Source organism: Cyanistes caeruleus, chromosome 2, assembly GCF_971803275.1.
Source record: "Cyanistes caeruleus chromosome 2, bCyaCae1.hap1.1, whole genome shotgun sequence".
NCBI classification, from domain to species: domain Eukaryota; kingdom Metazoa; phylum Chordata; class Aves; order Passeriformes; family Paridae; genus Cyanistes; species Cyanistes caeruleus.
The window spans coordinates 52,460,683-52,477,969 of record NC_141702.1 but is presented as its reverse complement, the minus strand read 5'-3'; the positions used below and the strand labels follow the sequence as shown (position 1 = coordinate 52,477,969).

Genomic DNA, 17,287 nt, shown 5'->3' with positions numbered 1-17,287 from the left:
GGATCAAAGGGGACCATGAAAGACATGCAGCTCTTACACAGATTATCCACACCTTGCCTCCCAACAGTGTGATTCAAACTCTGCAAAAGTTGATGTGTGTCATAGGCTTCAGTGGTTTTAACTCAGCTCCTCAGTGTTTTACAGTCCCTTTGGAGCAAGAGAAATTTAACTTGCCCCCTCCCATATACCAAATAAAGTTTCCAAAATGGCACCTCTGCCTTGCTGACTACACTCTTTTCTTTTTTAATTGTATATGTGAATCCCTGAGAAACCTCACTCCAAGTTCAGGATAAACTCATGTTTCCTCTGCTTGCCAGAAGAAAATGAAAAGTAAAGCTCCATCAATTTTATTGCTCATAATTGTGGATAAAATGCAATATATTTGGCTCATATAAATTTGCTAGCAAATTATATTCAATAAAACCCTGGTGAGCAATTTAAAAGCATAAATCCCCCCATGCTGAAAAAAAGCTCATAAATTATACAAGAAAAAGGAGTGATTTCATCAAAGAGCCAAGATCTGCCCATGGAATGTTTCAATAGTACTGGATTTATAGTTTTCTGGGAGACGATTTATGATCCCTAATTTTCTGCAATAAAAAGCTCAGTGGGGATTCTCTGAATGAAATATCTTTTAACAAAGAAATAAATTTTTAAAAAAAATAATCTGAGAGTGGATGCAGACAATGCCATTCTTGGAGATCTGCCCCTTTCGTGTTCCTGCTCCAAAATTAATCGTGGAAGACCCTAATAAAAATTACACAGTGAGAAGGGACGGAAGACCATTAGACTTTAAAATAAAAGCATTGCACAGTTGGAGAAGGCATTTTTAGTAATAAATTCATCTATGATACTTCATATCAATTGCCTTTAACTAAGAACAAAATGATCACACTGGGAAGGGTAAACATTTCCAAAGTACACGGGGATGTTTGTGCTATGCAGATAACCTAGAGAGAGAGGCTGTGTGTGAATCGTGTGCACAGGTGAGACATGCAGTCACAGCTGTATGTCCAGAGACATTCACTGAGTTTTGGAACTCTGATTCATGGCCCTTGTCAAATCTAGTGGCAGTGGCTGGAGAGGTCACTGCTCCCACGAGCCATCAGTCACCAGGCAGAAGGGACCAGGGGTCTGAGCACTGATCTGTTGCAGGTCACAGACCAGGGCTCTAAGATGAAGTGAGATCAAGATTTACCTTAAAATGCCAGGTTGTGAATTATGACAACTGAGGAGGGAACCTAATGGCTGACTGCAAAGGGGATGGCAGAGTGAAAAAAAAAAATAAATCCGCAATCGCCTTTTAAAAATTTCCACATAAAACACCAATGCTGTGACCAGGAATTCCTGACTTGGGAATCTGCTACTGGGTGGTAAGAGAGAGAAGATAATGGGATGGATGGATGGATGGATGGGTGCTTGCCATAGTAGACTATGGTTGTTTCTCAAGATGTTATTATTCCCATTTTATTTGTAACAGGATGAGGCATATAAAAATGTAAAGACCTGTATGAATGACCAGACAAGCAAACTGACAATCTGAGCACATTATCCTACCTGCCAGGTTGAGGACTGTCCTCCCTCTCCATCATATCCACACATGGACCATGGGTGTCTTACAAAGGGAGAGGGATAGCATCCAGGATAAGTGGGAGCAGTGAAAGTACTTACTGCTGAGTATCTATCTCTCAAAACCTTTTGCTGTCCCCCCACAGTTCCAGATTTTCAGAAATAGAAGAAGGGTGAAGATGCTGTTCAAGTAGATTTCCCATGTCTATCCTTTGGATTTTCCCCATTTATTTCTCCTGTGTGAGGGGTCTAATCTAGGAACTCTAAGCTTTTGACTTCCATGTGAAAAATACAGATGTGGGCAGTTAGGGGCTGATTCAATGCTCACACAAATCTGTAGATGAAAGGACTCTCGCCTTTGATAAATATTAGCTGGAGCCCTTGCCTAAACCCACGTAACACAAATGAAAAGAAAATGCTCAAAAACATTTTGTTTTGACAGCAGTGGACAGAAAAGGCCAGAGAAGATATTTGACTGATCAGTCTTTTTCTCATTGAGTTGAAATAAAAAAAGAATTGTTGAAAATAATCTTAGTTCACCTACTTCTTTCCTGTATAGCCCAGCAGACTGCAACAAGGAGGAAGATTTTGCAATAAATTATTTTAAACTCACATTGCAGCTTTGGAGATCTACCAGCTAAGAGTGCTGAGGCAGAACAGCTGGCTGAAGGAAAGGAAGTGTGTCTTTGGAAAGGTAACTTTTAAGTAATAAGCATGTAATATTTGCTATCTATCCTCTATCCCTGCTCCAAAACTCTTTACAAGCACCAGGCATTTTTCCCATGTCTGTCTGGCAGGACCCATGAGTTCCTCCTAGCTCCTCTGCCCAGGTGTTCATGCCAGCTATGCCCACTGCTATGCTGAAAGCAGACACAGATACATCCCATGTGGTAGGAACCCTGACTTAAGGCCCAGGAGGTGACTGCAAAGCGCCCTTGCTGCTCCCTTGATTGGAACAGAGAGTGTGTGCCTGGAGCTAACTTACCCTGCACTCCTGCAGCATTTGTGGCTGAAGCAGACCAGGAGAAGGCATCCATGAACATCTCATTCAATGTTCCCTTAGGAAAAAAATACAGGCTGCAGCTTCATTATTCACTGCTCTTACAAAGTTGGTGTTTTATTTGATCCTTTTTTTATTTTTTTTCAGAGGATCTGGACTGTATTTCTAATTGATCAAGAATGCAAAATTAAACTTTTATATCTTTTTTTCTTTTTTTAGGGAAAATCATTCTGATTTTCCACAGATTTTCAAGTAAGTACATCTGTATTATTTTCATCCACTACTGATACCAGAATACACACGTGTAGCCATATATTAACATGTCTACTTGGCATCCCAGTGTGCCAAAAATTAGCATTTTCTTATGCAGACAGTGGTGTCTGGCTTCCCTACCAAATACCAATAAAAATTATTTGACATAAGTAGAAACATCCCTAAGAAACAATTTCCCCACAAAATAAAGGCATTCAAAACTAGAGTTTTGTGATCCATTCAGTCAGCTGTCTAAATTTTAGAGACAAATTTAATATTTTTTTACATGTTTTGGAGATAGTTCTAGCATTTTAGTAAATGAGACATCACTGATACTCTAGTGACCTAGTGTGTCCCCTGAAGTACATCAACCAGTTGCCCTGGGAAAGAGCTGTTTCTCCTTAGGAACAGATATTCCTGGACAGGCCTCTTAAATGGATCTTCTGTGTATTTGTCCGGGACTTTTACATAACCTGGGAAAAAAAAAAAAATCCCAACATCTTTATCTTCATCCACAGAATAGATCCAAAGCAACTCTCCAGTGTTTTACTTGATCCCACATGGAAACTCAGGTCAATCAACATGGCAATTATTTGTGCCATTGTGCAGCCTTACTGCATCAGTAGAGGCTCCCAATGATCCATAAAAATGGGATTTTTGAACAATCCACCCATTATTAGTGGATATTATCTGCCATATTATCTGTCTAAAATAGCAGACTTGGATCCCCAGAAGTGGTTACGTTCAAAGAAATTAAGGAGCCCTGCATGAAAGCTTTCTCTTTTTCTTGTTCAGCACTATCAAACTGATCTACAAGACATCTTGCAGCTACTAAAAAGAGAACCAGGAACGTAAGAAGCTCATTTTGCATATTGAAATGCATAAGAGGACATCCAAAAGGAGACAAAATAACTAAAAGACAACTGTACAGCAGGAATGAAAGAAGCAATTTGAGGTGGAGGACATTCCACATATACAGAGTAGAAACAGACAGGAAACCTCCTGCCTGGGGAGGGGTCCAGCTTGAACAAACAGCCTCACAGGCAGCACACGTAAAACACAGAGTAATATTTTTGCAGAGTGTGTCATAGTAAAGTGAGAGTCACAAACATCCCAGAAAGAAAGCTAGAAGGGATCTCAAGGAGCCATGTATTCCATGGGCCAGTATGAGGCAGGCTAAGTACAGCTGAGAGTGTATTTTGAATTTGTTCTTTAAAATCTCTAATAAAGGTCAAGCCACAGATACTTTAAAGCACAGTAAGGTAAGGAAATTAATTCAAAACACACTACCAGCCTTCCAAATGGCTGGGTTTCCCAAGCTCACCTACATATTATCTGCAAAGATGCTTTATTGAAGCAATAAGCTAAATCTCTATTCTCAGTGACGAAGAGAAGTACTGGTTGTTGGGATCAGATGCCCAGTACTGAGGCTGGTGCCTTTATTTTGTCCAGAATAATCAGAAGAGGATAAGAAGAAGTGGGAAGTGGTCCCTTTGAAAAAGAAATAAGAAATCCAATGTTATTCATACAAGAACAAGAGAAGTATCTCAGTACATCAGTGGGTTGGCAGCTGGATTCTGATGGCTTTTCAGTTTATTCAGAAACTTCCAAAATCACAGGCCATGGCACTGATCAGACACGAATCAGGAATTATGATCCTGAAGTCAGCCTCAGCAAAGTCACATTATCCAGATTTAATGCAAAAGTAATTTTTGTTTGCTATTGATTCTGGAAGCCTAGGACATAGAAGGCTCTTCCCAAATTTTGTGAAGTTATGATCCAAGATCCAAATGCAATACAGTCAGGATTCAGCAGCACCCAATCATTTAGGCTTAAGAGAGAAAATTATTAAAAGGAATGGAAAAGAAAGTTCAACAGTAAAAACAGGTGCTTGCCAAATAAGCAAAAAATGAGCCAGGGACCTCTGGCCTAACTTACTCCTTTCTCCACCTAATTTCAGACATAGAAAGGCTGAAAATGTCTGAAAAGAAAAACAGAGCAAGAGAGGACTGTGTGCTTTACTAAGGGTCAGTTCTAGGATACCCCTGGGAGTGAATCAATGTAACACAGGAGAAAAAATACCTGGAAGTAGTGCACTAACCTTCCTGTGTGTTGGCTGAAGCAGTCAGCCCACGGTGGTTCTGGGCTACAGTGAGATAAATCAGTGCTGATGTTCATGCCAAACCACAGATACCACACTCAATTTGTTAGGGAATAACCCCAGATCTTTCCAGCAAAATATTCACTCCTTCCATATCCTGTCAGTGAGCAATATGGAAAAATTTCCCTCTAATGGGTAAGTGCTGTGCCCTAAAACAAGCCTGGGAAACCATAGCTTGTACTTCGTGCATGAAAGTACTGGACAATTAGAAACTCAGCTGAAGCATGCAGATTGTCTGCTGATGAGGGTAGACGCTTATTAAAAAAGCGTGGAGGAATTTATTCTTTGAATTTTACAGCTGTTGCCATTTCAACCACAAGGCCAAGTTTACATCCATGACAGACGAAAAACACAGCACAGAAAAAAAGAAATACAGCTTGATAGTTGCATGATGATTTTACACCTTTCTGAGGCAGGCTTCTTTACCTTCCATTTCAGTGGCTTTATCCACACAAAAACTTATTTTATTTGTATCCTAGCAAGATGAAGTCTCTTGTTCCCCAAGATGGGGTAGCTGGAACAGAAGGAGTGTCTTGGAGCAGCCCTTGTCCCCTCTGGGACAGAGACTATATTGTTTTCAGCCTGAGTGGAATTGTTACTCTCTCCATAATGCCTTCCTGTTTCCACATTCCTCATAAAACTACCTCCACAAAAAATGGACCATCCTCCCAGAAGGGAGCAGGGATGGGACTCAACTAGAGATGGAAGAGCACATTAGTCTCTTCTCTCCATGTGCATTTTCTTTTTCAGTTACCTGTTAAGATCCAGCAAAGAGTCTGGAGATGTGTTTTTCTCCTTACCTAGATAAAACAGTTTTGCTCTTTAGATACTGCAATGACACTCTGATGCCATCTGTCTAACACAGTCCATTGGACAAATGAAGATAATCTTCCACTACCTTTGTGTTACATCCTTGAGTAAACTGGGCTGATGCCTGTTTGTACTTGACCTCACAGCTGGGTGATCTCCTCACCGTTATTCCAAAATCAGTGAAACAAGATAAAACCAGCCAAGACCAAACCTTAGCATTGCCACATGGCCTCAGTTCAAATCTTCATAATGAAACCTTTTAGGAGACATCCCTGAAGCTGTAGCTCGCTTAGTCTGACCAGAAGAGCACAGGTGTCAGGGCAGGTGTCATTCTACGTTCATCGTGCTGCCTCACATGTTGGTGTCCCGGGGTCATGTGCACATGTGATGGACAAGGAGCAGCCTGTTGCATATTTAGATGGGTAGTGCATGGTGTGACAGACACAGAGCTATCCCACAATGATTTTAACAGGGTGCACTGGCCTCATAACTGTTTGTTGCACAAATATTTGGCTTATGCTTAATAGCAGACTGTAAGGAAAACAATCACAAAGGAAGCAAAATGGCTTGAACTCAGCCAGCCCTGCAGTTAACACAGGACAATGGGAAAGTCATGGGCTCCCAGGAGTCTGGTTCAGCTTCCTGCAGGGCCTACTGAACTGGTTGGGAAAGACAGAGCCAAAAGTCTGACAAGCGAGAAGCACAAATGAACTCTGGCTGCATCAGCAGGACTCTCTTTTCAGAGCCAAGGAGATCTTGGGGAGCTGTTCAGGGCCACCAGACCGAGACTCAGGCACTCGCTGTAGTGTCTGCAGAAGCAGAGACCTGCCTCCGTTGCCAAAGGGGCAGAGCTGTGGATAATTTGGAGGATGGAGAAGAACTGCTCATTTTGTAAATGCCTTTTGGAAAAGGAAACAATACTATAGTTTTGAGAAAGTGGTTTTGACATTTTGTGGGCATCATTTGTCACTCTATCCTTGAGGGAAAGTCCACAGGCATCCAAACATGGCTTTTGGTGAAACCTTTCCTTTCTGTATTACAGTCCCTGGCAACTCAAGGGAAGTTGAGACCCAGACTCTTGAAATGTGCCCCAGCTGGCCAAGGCTCAGTGTCCAAGGTGAGGCCAAGACCCAGTTTCTAGCAACAAACTCTGCTGAAACTATGGGTGTGAGCCCCACAGTTCAGACACTGGTGGTTGTCTCCAGCCTATGTCTCATGCCAATGAGAGCATCAGACAGTACCTGCTGTCTGGGCCAACCTGTCTTTTTCTCTTGTGGGCTTTGTGACCCATCAGACACCAGAGAGGCAGAAGTGCTGCTAGTCCTGCTGTCTGAGGGCTTGAACAGAGACAACAGGGCAAGCTCTTCCCACCTGGAGAAAGCACTGCCTCTTGGTGCTGGAAATGGTAATGCTCTTTTCCAGGGCCCAGTATCCTCTGCTCTACTGCAAACACATAAACAAGGCTTGTTTAAGTCACCTGAATTCATATTTAACCTATCAGCACATTAGTGACTTTGCACTACAGTGCAATACAGTATGTGACAGCCCTGCTCAGCTCCCGTCTTCCAATTCCAGGGCAGTAACAAGAAGTACTAACGCATGCTCATGATCATCTGAGCCATATCTGCACAGCATTGCCTTGTCCATGTTGCCTTTCCAGACTAGCCGTTCTTCTCTTCCAAAACCAAACTGCTAATTTAGATAAAATTTCATTGAGGCTCCTGTGGGCATTGTAGCTGTGCACCAGTAAGAAAGGATAGAGCCCTTGTTGGACAACAGCAAAGACTCACTGGCTTATGTATATGAGGACAAGTGACTTCTAGGTCATATTTAATTTACCCTTACCATACAGACCATAATTGCATCTAACCAGAGGAAAACATTGCACGATAGGGAAAACAGGCAGACCATGAAATAAGCATACACCCCATGTTAAGTAAGCAGATGTCACAGGAAGGAAAATGCAATATACTGTAGGTGCTGAAAGCCTTAAACTGACATCTGCTTTTCTTTATTTCTGTCTAAAATTCTCCTTTAACATCTGACATCATGATCTCATTTTGATCCTTTCTGATATAAAGTGGTGATAGCTTATATCTGCAACTCTCTACAAGACATTCTTTTCCTGTTTCATCTTCTTGTTACATCTGAATTAATCTTTATCTGAGAGATGATTTCTCACCAATCCACCAGCAACACTGGTAAGTTACTTTAGAGAAGGTCATATATGATCATAAAATGACATTTAACTGAAGAAAGAATCAGCAGCAGAAACAAAAGTTTTGTAAACATTAGCTAGTCTTCTTGTCCCTTAGCAGGAACCTATTCTCAAAACCCACTACTAACAAAGGAAAAACTGGCCCATAAGAGCACCAATCTTTCTTCTTCTGTCCACAATCCCTCACAGAAACTACAGCTTAAAATCTCAGCAGGGAGTTCCATATTGAGTACCTCATGCTTTGGAAGCACAACTTGAGAAATATTATATTACAGGGGCCCAATTTAAAGGAGTCCTCTCAAAAATCAGTCTTTGTTTTGGACATCATAAGCTGTTCAGCACCACCAGTCAAATGCTAAGATCTTGGGTAGAAAGTACATCTTTCCATAAGCAGCGTGCATCTCTTCACAACAAGAACCCAGTCTGCTGTTTGTACTGCTTGGTGTTCTAACCTCAAGTAAATACACCATGTGATCTGCAGGATATGTCTCCGAGCATGCTTACATGGTAATAATGATGTTAAATAGAATGGCCATATGATTTATTATGTCTTGTGAAATAAAGCAAAGCCAATCTCTTCCCACCAAGGGAAGTACCAGCACAGTAGAAAATGGAAACAAGAAAAAAATTAAATACCACCCAGGCCTGGTTTAAACATGCAAACTTTCTAATAAAATATCAGAACCAGATGCTGCTAAAGATGAGTGATAATTAAAGAAGATAAATTAAAGAAATGTTTTTCCAGGGAATGACTCTACTGCACACAAATTGTTTCAGCATGGCAAAAAAAATATAATAAAATTACTGCTGCTGCCTGTTTTCAAAAGTTTCCATTAATAAGTCAAGGCAGGTTCCCTGCTAAATTCCCTCATATCCAGGCTCCCTCTTTGCCTCTGTTGGTTTAATCTCAGTGTGGTTTAGCAGAGTGAGCAGAGGACTGAGCGCCAGGAATTCAGCTCCAGCACTGACTCACTGTGTGGGCTCCCTTATGTCATGCTCAGGGCAGGTCAGGCCTGGAAAGCACATCTCTGAAAATGGTCCTGAGGGGTCCAGAGCCTGACGGTCTCCCCACTCGTGTGTCAGATGTGCACAGTTCACCAGAGGTTTTCCCCTGACTGTCAGCTCAGCAAACTGATCTCAGGCTAAGCTGGTGTAATGTGTTTTTTTCAGTCTGGTGTCTCATCGCAAGAAATAAGTATGCTGGGAGCCAAGTTATGCAGACACCTGTGCAAACTCACGGCAGGAAACGCGGCTGGAGCATTGCAGATGAAGGGTGCATTCAGCAGACCCACTAAGACCACCCTGGAGCTTTATGTGCCTGTGTATAAACTCATCTTAGTCCGGGTTGCTGTTAAGCTCCATTTTAGCTAAACACAAGATGGTGTTTAAGCCCCTCAAAGGCTTTTAATTTCTTGAGATTTCTCACACGCAGAAAAGTGTCCATCTAATTGCCAAAGGCAATTTTGCAGCAAGTAAAATAACGCGCTGCACCGGGAGAGGAAAAGAATGAAACAAACCCATGTAAATACAGGGCCTAGTTCCCTTTTAACCACATGTTCCCCAGGCTCACCACCTCTGCAGAAGCCTATGAGGAAAAATGTGGTTTGCAGCGTGCCTGTAAAGCCAAAAAACTGGCGTGTTTGGGGCCGAGTGAGGGCTCAGCATGGGTAAGCGTCAGGTGAGGCAGCGCATCCCCGGAGCCCCGGGCCACAGGGTCCTGAGGACCAGCACTGCTGCTCCCTGGCCACATCCCCGGAGCCCCGAGCCACAGGGCCCTGAGGACCGGCACTGCTGCTCCCTGGCCACATCCCCGGGCCACAGGGCCCTGAGGACCGGCACTGCTGCTCCCTAGCCACATCCCCGGGCCACAGGGCCCTGAGGACCGGCACTGCTGCTCCCTGGCCACATCCCCGGGCCACAGGGCCCTGAGGACCGGCACTGCTGCTCCCTGGCCACATCCCCGGGCCACAGGGCCCTGAGGACCGGCACTGCTGCTCCCTGGCCACATCCCCAGGCCACAGGACCCTGAGGACCGGCACTGCTGCTCCCTGGCCACATCCCCAGGCCACAGGACCCTGAGGACCGGCACTGCTGCTCCCTGGCCACATCTCCAGAGCCCCGAGCCACAGGGCCCTGAGGACCGGCACTGCTGCTCCCTGGTCACATCCCCGGAGCCCCGAGCCACAGGGCCCTGAGGACCGGCACTGCTGCTCCCTGGCCACATCCCCGGGCCACAGGGCCCTGAGGACCGGCACTGCTGCTCCCTGGCCACATCCCCGGGCCACAGGGCCCTGAGGACCGGCACTGCTGCTCCCTGGTCACATCCCCGGGCCACAGGGCCCTGAGGACCGGCACTGCTGCTCCCTGGCCGCATCCCCGCTCGCAAAACCAGCGTAAGGCAGAGCCTGGTGTGGCAAGGTGAAAGCACCGGGAGCTCCCCGGAGGACCCCGCGCCCACAGCTCCTTCTGCCGGGCAGCGAGCTCGGACGGAATGGATGAACACACACGGAGTCAGGAACAGGGACAGGCCTCTGGAGCACGCAAGCTCCCAGCTATTTGCAGATGTTTCAGCTCAGGCTGGGAATTTATACTCGATGTGAGACTCTGCGCAAGTTAATCTGTGCACGGCCCCAGCCCAGCCACCCAGGTGGCGGGGCCAGCTGCTCTCTGCACCTTTTCCTCCCCTGTCTCCGGGAGCCATGGGGGGACAAGGTAGGCGTGACAGTAGCTAGGGCAAACTCCAAAACAGTGACAGGCTTGCTCTGCCAGTCAGAGACAGAAGAGCAGTGTTGACCAAACTCTCACTTGATCCTTTAAAAAACACATTTATTAAGAACCTTTACTCCCTGCAGGCCACTGAACCTGAAATAAGAAATACTGGTTAAACAGCTCATAGGGAGATTGGTGATTTCTCCTTGATCTCTGTTTCAGTCCTCATGCAACCAGTGCTGCAGGGCATCTGTCCCCAAAACACACTTCTCACCTGCTCGACAGACAGACTCCCCTGGAGATATCAGACAGAAAATTCATTGGAGTGGGGAGGAGAAGGAGAGGAGAGGTTCGGGAAGGGAAGGGAAGGGAAGGGAAGGGAAGGGAAGGGAAGGGAAGGGAAGGGAAGGGAAGGGAAGGGAAGGGAAGGGAAGGGAAGGGAAGGGAAGGGAAGGGAAGGGAAGGGAAGGGAAGGGAAGGGAAGGGAAGGGAAGGGAAGGGAAGGGAAGGGAAGGGAAGGGAAGGGAAGGGAAGGGAAGGGAAGGGAAGGGAAGGGAAGGGAAGGGAAGGGAAGGGAAGGGAAGGGAAGGGAAGGGAAGGGGGAAGGGAAAAGGGAAGGGAAAAGGGAAGGGAAAAGGGAAGGGAAAAGGGAAGGGAAAAGGGAAGGGAAAAGGGAAGGGAAAAGGGAAGGGAAAAGGGAAGGGAAAAGGGAAGGGAAAAGGGAAGGGAAAAGGGAAGGGAAAAGGGAAGGGAAAAGGGAAGGGAAAAGGGAAGGGAAAAGGGAAGGGAAAAGGGAAGGGAAAAGGGAAGGGAAAAGGGAAGAGGAAAGGGAAGAGGAAAGGGAAGAGGAAAGGGAAGAGGAAAGGAAAGAGGAAAGGAAAGAGGAAAGGAAAGAGGAAAGGAAAGAGGAAAGGAAAGAGGAAAGGAAAGAGGAAAGGAAAGAGGAAAGGAAAAGGAAAGGAAAGGAAAGGAAAGGAAAGGAAAGGAAAGGAAAGGAAAGGAAAGGAAAGGAAAGGAAAGGAAAGGAAAGGAAAGGAAAGGAAAGGAAAGGAAAGGAAAGGAAAGGAAAGGAAAGGAAAGGAAAGGAAAGGAAAGGAAAGGAAAGGAAAGGAAAGGAAAGGAAAGGAAAGAAAAGAAAGAAAAGAAAAGAAAAAAGAATTATTGGAAATACAATGTTACTAAAAGCCACAGACATGTAATTGGTGAGTCATTTAAGTAAACCCTATTGATCTTGTAGGTTTGCCAATTTTCAATTTTCACTTTTGCTTGAAACAGCTCAGAAAATAAGACTTAACCAGAAACTCATGATCAGTGACTTTTTCATCCAATTTTTCAGCAAATGTAACTCATCTATCTTGAGAGGTGCTTTTGTTTGACCAAGGGAACAGTCACAGAGCTTCCCTTGACTCACCTAAGCCTCCCCTAGCATTGGCTGGAGTTGCACACTTGGAGCAGACCACATTCTATGTGCTTTCCATATTCCCATTATTTCCAAATTTCCATTGCAGCTGCAAATCAAGATATTCTTCTCAACCATCATGTCCACTGCCAGCAGTCCTAGGTGTATGAGAAATAATCACCAGAGGCCTGTGGCACCTCAGCCACGCCACTGCAGAGACGGGGGATTCTAAAAGGTCAGGCTTGTCTCAGCTCAATTTTCTGCAGAAAATTCTCAGATCTGTGCATCACAGATCTGAGCTGCTCAGAAATTTGCCTGACACTGTCAGTTTGAAGTCAGTAAAGGAATGAGACTGATGTTTAGTGTTTCAAAGATGGGTGTAGTTTGACAATTCATCTAAAGGAACAAAAAAAACACCATTACCCCATTAACCCCTTCATCCTTTACTATTTGGGCTGAATCTAAGGCAAATTTGATAGAGTGGCTAAAGCAGGTATGCCTTAACATCCACCCTGCTCCTCTATCACAGGTGAGGAAAGTCTTGTCCACCTTGAAAGAAGCACCATCATCTGTTGGGTGATCCTGAGCTGCTGAGATAGAGGGATTGGCTCCTTCTCCCTCTCAGAGAGAGCTTCAGTAAGCAGGCACAGGCTTTCCACATTCTTAAGCAAAATATTTACTTTACAAGCGCTGAAACAAAATTTGGAAAAGTGAAGAATAATATTTATTTTGATGATGTTAAATTGCATTGAAGTCAAAAGTGAAAATTAGATGCATGCACATACACCAAGGGCATTATTCACTAATCACAGGAACATAAAAGAACTGGAAAATACCCTCTTTCATTGCCACTAGGAAAGTTGATCTGGAATAAATTACAGGCAAAATGTATAATTAAGAAAGCTATTATTATCCAGTGTCTTAGCAGATGCTGACCTCGTTTATGGTGACTGGGACAAGAATTCAAGCAAGGTTTGATTTCACAGCTGTGTCCATGATGCCTTGGACCTGTTGTATTGCCCCAGAAATTCCCAGAGTGTTAGCACTGTACCTAAGTGTGCTGCTTATGGATTCCTATCCTCCTCAGCTGCTGACTGGGGAAATTTTCTTTAGCTTCTTGGAAACGAAAAAATTGTTTCACTGATCTGTCAGCCAGGCTTTATACTTGAAACCTGTGTTTAATTACTTTGAAGAAGCTTTAATATTCTACCAGTACAAGGAGGGGGGACCTTCCACTGCATGAGGCTATTCTCTTATTTTTATTTTTTGCAGGTGTAAGCTTGTGGCTTAGTTACTGAAATAATAATTATGTTGAAAATATCCTTGGCATGAGAAATGAGCTGCCAAAGAGTTATGGGCACAGTAATTTGTACATGGAAATGAGGATCCAGGGAACAACATGAACATCAGTGTCCTGAGGAGCTTATGATTAAAACATTATGCTGAGCTTTTATGATTTCTACAGCTAATTAGCAAGATTTATAAGTATCTTAAAAAAAAACAAAGCCAAGTCTGAATACAGAAATGATCCTTATTTTCCACTTGGGGCAGAAAACTGCTGGGTTCTAAAATAGTGGCGAAATAAAGAGAGGGAAAACACCTTCATCTTTTCATGCGTCCACAGTTTACACTAATTGCTCCTCTCTTTTCCGTAGGATGAGTGGATGGCTCTCAGGTGTCAAGCATGAAGTCTGTGACTTATTCACATCTTGTTGATTTCATAAAGAAAAGGTTTCCTGCTGTTATGGATTCAGACTAGCACCGGTTTTGTTTTCCAGAGGCGTGCTGGGGGAATGCAAGGTGTCTGAAAAAGCCACTTCCACCACTATATACTTGGTTGCTTCTGCTCCCCAGGGGTGCAAAAGGAAAAGGAGGGGCGTGGGAGGAAAGAAGGAATACCAAGCTAGTCTGTAGAGGAATGAAGGGCTTAGTCTGCAGCCACAGACCTGTGAGGACCTCTGCTGCTCCCAGGAGGGTTCTGGCTGGCAGCACCTGCACGATCTGCTTGGGAAGTTCATGGTGTGCATGGAAGGGCTGTGCCCTTTCCCTACAATTTTTGCATTTTCAGTAGCCCAAACATCTCCATGTAATCATGGACAGAAACCCCTGGCCAGTGTCATAAAACTCTTCTGTTCTGTCTAGACAAATCCTTCAGCCAGAACAGGAGACACACTCCAGAAAACGGGATTGCGCGGACATCTCATTGCATAGGATGAGCCGTGCTCTAAGTGAGATAAAGACTGATGATCATTACTGAAACCATGGCAAAGGAATTGCTTCAATGCAGACCCAAAGCAACTGAAGCCAGATGTGATGACTGGTTTTGTGATGGTTGTAGCTAGCTCCTGTGTGCAGAACAGCTGAGATTTCACCCAGAACACAGCTGGTTGTTTCGGCCAGGGTGTTCCTGGTTCAGCTTTGCCTTTGGGAAGAGACTCTCCAGGCACTGTGGGCATTGCCCTTTGCCAGAATCTGCACTCCTTGTGTTTCTAGACAAGAGTACAAGGACCACAGGTGGGTCTGTGCTCCCCCAGCTGGGAACTGTGACCTGTGGTGGAGGACTGAGAGCTGCACTGGCCCCTCAGCTGCCTGGGCACAGAACTACATGTAGGGATGTACTCTATGTACAGCCATTTAAGGCAAATGTGACCTTCAGAGGATTGTACTTCACTTTTTGGTGGCTGCAAGCATCTAGTGACAGACACAACATCTTCATATATCCCTGGGAAGTGCTTTACCAATTCTGTATGTCACCACAATGTCATAATTAAAAATACATTGTCTTACTGCACAGCTAGTGTCACCACAAAAGTCCATTTATAAGTTCCACCTATTTATACTGGATCTCTATTTCCTCAGCTTAAATACATACAAATACTAGTATGCCACACTGAATAGTATCCTAGCATTTTATTATTTTTTAATGAACCACTGTCATCACCTTGTCCAGTAATTTTTTTCTCATTCCTGTATTCCTAGACAGTTGGCCTAAATGGGTATAATGGGATAAATTCCACTCCAGCATTAGTTTGGTGCTTTCATTATACAGTGCTTGGTAGCTGCTGCACTCTTGAGACAGAGAATATGCCAAAGTTTATGGTGAAACCCACACTGGAGTGGTGCCATACCCTCCATATTCAGCTACAGAGACAGTCATTTTTTTTTAACATGGAGTGGCAGCAGTTAGAAACATTTTTAAAGTGTTTCTGGTGTAGCATTAGATAGGGAGGTTAAGCCAGAGAACTTTTCACTGAAGTGGCACCTTGGTCTCCTTGGCCAGAGGTGCTTCAGACCATGGGAATATTGGGCTGGCACCTCCTACTCCAACATGTCCAGTGAGAGGAACATCAGCAGAGCTTGACTTCATCATATAAACCCAGGGTTGAATATGGATACAAAGCTCCCAAAACAGAGCTGTGGGGGAAAGAATCTCACCCTGCTGGAAAGAGGGAAGTGGAGCAAAGGCGTGGCTGAGGCAGCATTGCCAGGATGCCAGCAGAGCTAGCAGAGCTCCCTCTGCAGCAGGGCAGGGAGCACCCTGTCACAGGGCAGCACCTGCATCCTCTGTCCTCCAGCACAGAGAGGGAGCCCTGCTCAGCCTCTTTTACAGGTGTGCAGGGAACTGGGGGACCCACAGCCTGCTGGGGCTCTCCTCCCAAACATGTGCACTCCAGATGGGCTAGGACTGAACACCAGCCAATATGGAATATTATTTATAATAACAATAATAACAATATTAATAACATAAGAACATCTGGTAGCATTTTTTTCTGTCTACCATTTGGCTGGAGGCAGAGCATCCGGGTGTCATGGCAGTGTATTTCTGTTTCCAATTTAGCCTCAGCTCAGCTGCTGCAGTGACCCAGAGACAGGCACTTCCAGGGACGCATCCCTGCTCCCGGTCCCGGCTGGCCCCACAGGTGTCCCACCACAGACAGCAGAAGCACCTAAGATCATCCATGCTTGGATTTCCTTTATGGGCTGTTTCACAGGAGACTGCAAGGGGGGTTTTATGCTTCCATGGCTCCTTTCCATCCTACCCTGTGAGGAAGTCACCCAACTACAACGGTGTGCGGTTTCAGACAGAAAACAAAAGCTGGCTGTTTTGAAATCAAACCAGAAGCGGCTCTATTACACATTCCATGCTATTGAAAGTATATTTGACTTAATACATATTTGACTTAATACATATTTAAACTATTTTGGTATTGTTTTGAATTCTAAGGCTTTCAAATTCATCCAGTGAGTATGCCACTTCCACCAACAAAGATTTTGGGCTTGACATGCCACTAACACCTAGCCTAAAAAAATTAATGCTGTGGTTAAAAACAGGCTTTTCTTTCCTCGTTATGCTGACAGAAAGCTAAAAGCAAAATTACCATGGAAGCTGAAGCTGTTGCTCCTAAAGTGTATACAGATAGCTGCAGTAGGAATACTTTAGTCCATCCTGCTCATCATTAGTTTGCCCCAGCAAGTTCTAGCTGGGGAGTTGATTTCTTTGGGATCTATTGAACTGAGGGTGGATTCCTCAGCCGTGGAACAGGCTTTCACTTCAAAGCAGTTAATGCATTGTGCACGGACTCTCATCTGCTATAAATTTATACAGGTTGATGACAAACTTAAAAGGTGCACTATTAAAACTTCATGTTCAAGACTAATGTTCATTTAAGTATTTGAGTGTTCTCTCTCAAGTCACTAAAGATTGAGATTTATGTAAAGCAAATGAAGCGTCCCCCTGATGCCTTTGGAGGCACGTATCCTGTTCCTGTCCTTGGGGTCAGCCAGCTCTGCATGCATGCTCCAGGACAAGCTCTCAACTCTCATTATATTATCAAATTTGCATATGAAGTAGCAAAAGAATGCTGATAAACAGAAAATACAGACCTTTGGCTCAAAACTTGTCCAGTTATTGAAATCAGTTGCTTTACATGGCATCTGAAATAAAACCATTCCTCCTAATGCACTTTATACACCACTCTGTGAAAAGATTAAATCTAATTATTCAGCTTGACCTCCTAGTTTAGTCAGCTGAATTTGTAGGGCAATGCAAGGTTGCTCCCATCACCTTTGGCTATAGTGCTGTGATTCTTAAAATCCCTAAGATGAAAACTTCAATAGTGCAGCATTATTTGTAACTGAAAAGCCAGGAATTTGGGTTAATTCTACCTC

At 44.3% G+C, this 17,287-nt stretch overlaps 2 long non-coding RNA genes across 3 annotated transcripts; one reads left to right on the top strand and one right to left on the bottom strand.

Moving 5' to 3' along the window:
• Positions 1 to 2,814: 2,814 nt before the first annotated feature.
• LOC147654811 (uncharacterized) lies at positions 2,815 to 10,724 on the bottom strand. The gene is made up of 4 exons (XR_015283191.1): positions 10,366 to 10,724; positions 10,100 to 10,267; positions 9,800 to 10,051; positions 2,815 to 9,743 (listed from the first exon to the last, which is right to left on the bottom strand). It is a non-coding gene; the product is annotated as an uncharacterized LOC147654811 (long non-coding RNA).
• Positions 6,454 to 16,782, top strand: LOC111927230 (uncharacterized). Of its 2 annotated transcripts, XR_015283190.1 has the most exons (7): positions 6,454 to 9,724; positions 9,782 to 10,024; positions 10,075 to 10,248; positions 10,348 to 10,722; positions 10,942 to 11,068; positions 12,648 to 12,754; positions 13,774 to 16,782. It is a non-coding gene; the product is annotated as an uncharacterized LOC111927230 (long non-coding RNA). The 2 variants fall into 2 exon arrangements; XR_002863470.2 differs by lacking the exons at positions 6,454 to 9,724; positions 9,782 to 10,024; positions 10,075 to 10,248 and having other exon boundaries at positions 10,289 to 10,428.
• The last annotated feature ends 505 nt before the right edge of the window (positions 16,783 to 17,287 follow it).